This window comes from Rhinoraja longicauda, chromosome 13, assembly GCF_053455715.1.
Source record: "Rhinoraja longicauda isolate Sanriku21f chromosome 13, sRhiLon1.1, whole genome shotgun sequence".
Lineage (NCBI taxonomy): Eukaryota > Metazoa > Chordata > Chondrichthyes > Rajiformes > Arhynchobatidae > Rhinoraja > Rhinoraja longicauda.
In genome coordinates this window covers 49,279,747-49,284,827 of record NC_135965.1, presented here as the reverse complement: position 1 = coordinate 49,284,827, position 5,081 = coordinate 49,279,747, and positions in this window count along the sequence as shown.

Genomic DNA, 5,081 nt, shown 5'->3' with positions numbered 1-5,081 from the left:
TATGCTGCAATATTGTTTTCAATATTGGTTTCTCTAACTTCAAGTAACCCCTGTATCCCCTCTCTCTCTCCATCCCTCCCCCACATAAGTCGCAGCAGCTTCTCGTTTTCACCCAACAAACAGAAAACAATGGGCTGTTTCCTTTATCATTCCCAATGTTGGGGGAGTCCAGAACCAGGGGCCACAGTTTAAGAATAAGGGGTAGGCCATTTAGAACGGAGATGAGGAAAAACATTTTCAGTCAGAGAGTTGTAAATCTGTGGAATTCACTGCCTCAGAAGGCAGTGGAGGCCAGTTCTCTGAATGCATTCAAGAGAGAGCTAGATAGAGCTCTTAAGGATAGCGGAGTCAGGGGGTACGGGGAGAAGGCAGGAACGGGGTACTGATTGAGAATGATCAGCCATGATCACATTGAATGGCGGTGCTGGCTCGAAGGGCCGAATGGCCTCCTCCTGCACCTATTGTCTATTGTCTATTTCCTTTATCATTGTTACTTATTTGCATATCTTTCATTCATTGCCTCTCTCCTGAGATGCTGCCTGACCCGCTGAGTTACTCCAGCATTTTGTGTCTCCTTTCATTCATTGTTCTTTATCTCTCTACATCATCATCTATACCTCTCGTTTCCCTCTCCCCTGACTCTTAGTCTGAACAAGGGTCTCGACACGAAACGTCACCCATTCCTTCTCTCCAGAGGTGCTGATGAGTTTCTCCAGCTTTTTGTGCCTATCTTTGGGTTTTAAACCAGCATCTGCAGTTCCTTTCTACACAAGACATTGGTGAGGAAGCATTTGGAGTATTGTGTTCATGTCTGGTCACCTTGTTATAGAAAATATGTTGTTAAGCTGCAATGGGTGGTGAGAGCATTTACGAGGATGTTGCCAGGATTGAAGACCAATTAGTCCGGGTCATTTCACCCCTCCATCTCTTCACCTACCTTCAGACTGAAGAAGGGTCCTGACCCAAATCGCCACCCATCCTTTTCCTTCAGAGATGCTGCCTGAGCTGCTGAGTTACTCCAGCACTTTGTGTCCATCTTTGGTATAAAACAGCATCTGCAGTTCCTTTTTTCTTTACTCGAGTTAAAACGACCTTTTAACCAAAACTCCCCGCTCAGATTTGTTTCAGTTGCCGAGCAGTTTCCATTTACAATCAGAATGGCAGAGAAATGGTTAAAATCACAGAAAGGAACTCCAAACTCCTGTGAATCTTTAGTACAATTTTCTAAGGATTCGTACGGGTGTCAGGGGTTATGGGGAGAAGGCAGGAGAATGGGGTTAGGAGGGAGAGATAGATCAGCCATGATTGAATGGCAGAGTAGACTTGATGGGCCGAATGGCCTAGTTCCACTCCTATCACTTATGATCTTACAATGGTGTGACATGAACCACTGAGAACTTTTTGCTCATTCTTGTCAACATAATGTTGCACTTAGTGAGATTCGTTTCCTGGTAAATACACAATTGTTCCAAAAATCAATCCCCTGTCTTTTCAAACACAGTTGAGTGTCGAGGGATATATTTACTGAGATACTCTGTAATGATGAGCCTGATCATAGTTTAGCTATTCAGTCACCCACTTGAGAATTGAACGAGCAGATTAGGCATCGTTACTGAGGGAAGAGAGGCTGCTAATGTTCAGTCGGTCCTGATGAAAGGCTTGCCTTTACAAAGGGATGGACAATGGAACGCTGGAGGCTTGGACTGGGAGAGAAACCAGTCTCAGTAGATACAAAGGTAACGTTACGTGTCAAGACCCTTCTTATAGTTGTTTTATACTTTAGTTTAGCTTTAGTTTTAGAGACGCAGCGCGGAAACAGGCCCTTCGGCCCGCCGAGTCCGTACCGACCAGCGATCCCCGCACACTAACACTATCCTACATTTACCAAGCCAATTAACCAACAAAAATGCACGTCGACCTGCACGTCTTTGGAGTGTGGGAAGAAACCGGAGCACCCGGAGAAAACCCACGCAGGTCACGGGGAGAACCTACAAACTCCGCACAGACAGCACCCGTAGTCGGGATCGAACCCGGGTCTCCGGCGCTGTATTCGCTGTAAGGCAGCAACTCTACCGCTGCACCACCGTGCCACCGCCATCGCTGCCTGTCACGCTGAGTTACATTTTGCATCTATCTCTTAGTCCCTGGTCCATCGGTAGTAATCTTTATCGGGTGTTGAACATCCTGAACTTACAATCATGATAACTCTGAGCATTGTACTGTTACATGTTACTGTGAGAAGCTACATTAGTCAGCACTACTGTTTACTGCAGGTGGTAAGTCCATTCCAACAGGGCATTTTAAAACTTAAACCTGTGGTAAGTTTATTGGTTATATTGAAGGGGTCTGTTTAAAATCTGGGGGGATTGTGTTAATGTACTCTAATAGTATATTCAAATAATGATAGGCCTGGGAAAGTAAGCGCATAACCTTGATGTAGAAACTGCAGGTGCTAGATATTATTATTGGAGACCATAAACTTGCATGGAAACAGGCCCTTCGGCCCACCGAGTCCACACCGACCATCGATCACCCGTTCACACTAGTTCCATGTTATCCCACTTTCCCATCCACTCCCTGCACACTAGGGGGCAATTTACAGAGGGGCCGATTAACCTGCAAACTCGCACGTCTTTGGGATGTGGGAGGAAACCGGAGCACCCGGAGAAAACCCACGCGGTCACGGGGAGAACGTGTAAACTCTACGCAGAAGGCACCCGAGGGTAGCATCGAACCCGGGTCTCTGGCGCTGTGAGGCAGCTGCTCTACCCGCTGTGCCACCCTGTTAATACACAAAAGGTCACAGAGTGCTGGAGTAACTCAGCGGGTCAGGCAGCATCTGTGGAGAACATGGATAGGTGACGTTTCACAGAGTGCTGGAGTAACTCAGCGGGTCAGGCAGCATCTGTGGAGAACATGGATAGGTGACGTTTCACAGAGTGCTGGAGTAACTCAGTGGGTCAGGCAGCATCTGTGGAGAACATGGATAGGTGACGTTTCACAGAGTGCTGGAGTAACTCAGTGGGTCAGGCAGCATCTGTGGAGAACATGGACAGCTGACATTTTGGGTCGAGACCCTTCTTCAGTTCTCCAGCACTTTGTGTCCTTTTGCGTATTTCTTTTATTGAGGGAATGCATTGAAAAGGAAAAAAAACAGGAACATACAATGTCCGTTCATTGATTGCTACCTGCAAGTGCCAGAGTTAATTTCGGGGTTAAAACCAAAAACTTAAGAGGGTGATCAATCATATAGAGATGGACCACTTGAAATCATTGTTAAACATCAACATTTCATAGAATGTGTGGTTTAGTTTAGTTTAGTTTAGTTTCGAGATACAGCGTGGAAACAGGCCCTTCGGCCCACCGGGTCCGCGCCGACCAGCGATCCCCGCACACTAACACTATCCTACACCCACTAGGGCCAATTTTTACATAATCTACAAACCTGCACGTCTTTGGAGTGTGGGAGGAAACCGAAGATCTCGGAGAAAACCCACGCAGGTCATGGGGAGAATGTACAAACTCCGTACATACGGCGCCCGTAGTCAGGATGGAACCCGAGTCTCCGGCGCTGCATTCGCTGTAAGGCGGCAACTCTACCGCTGCGCCATCGTGCCGCCCAGAAGGTTCTCTGAAGGACACTACTCGGTTGTTATAGGATAGACGAGGCACAAGAGGTTTCAATGAGTTTTTTAGACTTTAGCCCTCAGAGATACAGCGCAGAAACAGGCCCTTCGGCCCACCGGGTCCGCGCCGACCAGCGATCCCCGCACACTAACGCTATCCTACACCCACTAGGGACAATTTACAATCTGATGCATGGGTTCTCAGCACGCCATGTACTTAATTACAGCATCTTGAATGGATCTTATTAGAATTGGTTGTAAAAAATAGTTTCAGAGTACATTATGGCGGATGTGATATTTCTAGGAGATGAAGGTTAAGTAATGTGGTTACCTCACCTCAGGTGTAGAGTTACACACATCTGCTGCTAGTTTCAAATGCATTTATAAATCTACAACACAGGACATTGGTGGAACCAAACACATGGAACCGAGCAGGCTGGGATGTCGTATCGAGCCCCGGAAAGGCTCAGGAGTTGCTGCCTCACAGCGCCAGAGACCTGGGTTCGATCCTGACTACGGGCGCTGTCTGTACGGAGTTTGTACGTTCTCCCCGTGACCTGCGAGGGTTTTAGATTTTTTTTTTAGATTTTAGATTTAGAGATACAGCGCAGAAACAGGCCCTTTGGCCCACCGTGTCCGCGCCGCCCAGCGATCCCCGCACACTAACACTATCCTACACGCACTAGGGACAATTTTTACATTTACCCAGTCAATTAACCTAAAAACCTGTACGTCTTTGGAGTGTGGGAGGAAACCGAAGATCTCGGAGAAAACCCACACAGGTCACGGGGAGAACGTACAAACTCCGTACAGACGGCGCCCGTAGTCAGGATCGAACCTGAGTCTCCGGCGCTGCATTCGCTGTAAGGCGGCAACTCTGCCGCTGCGCCATCGTGACGCCCTTTTCTCCGAGATCTTCGGTTTCCTCCCGCGCTCCAAAGGCGCACAGGTTTGTCGGTTAATTGGTTTGGCAAAATTGTAAACTGGCCCTAGTGTGTGTAGGATAGTGTTAGTGTGCGGGGATCGCTGGGCGGCACGGACTCATTGGGCCGAATGTCTTGTTTCCGCACTGTATCTCTAAACTAAACTAAAACTAAATATGGGAAAATGCAGTGAATAATGTTCAGTGGACCTTTGCTGCAACCAGCGTAAGAAAATAACTGCAGATGCTGGTACAAATCGAAGGTATTTATTCACAAAATGCTGGGGTAACTCAGCAGGTCCGGCAGCATCTCTGGAGAGAAGGAATGGGTGACGTTTCGGGTCGAGACCCTTCTCCTCGGGGCAACACGGTGGCGCAGTGGTAGAGTCGCTGCCTCACAGCGCCGGGTTCGATCCCGACTACGGGTGCTGTCTGTACGGAGTATGTACGTTCTCCCCGTGACCTTGTGGATCTTCGATTTCCTCCCACACTCCAAAGATGTACAGGTTTGCAGGTTAATTGGCTTGGCATAA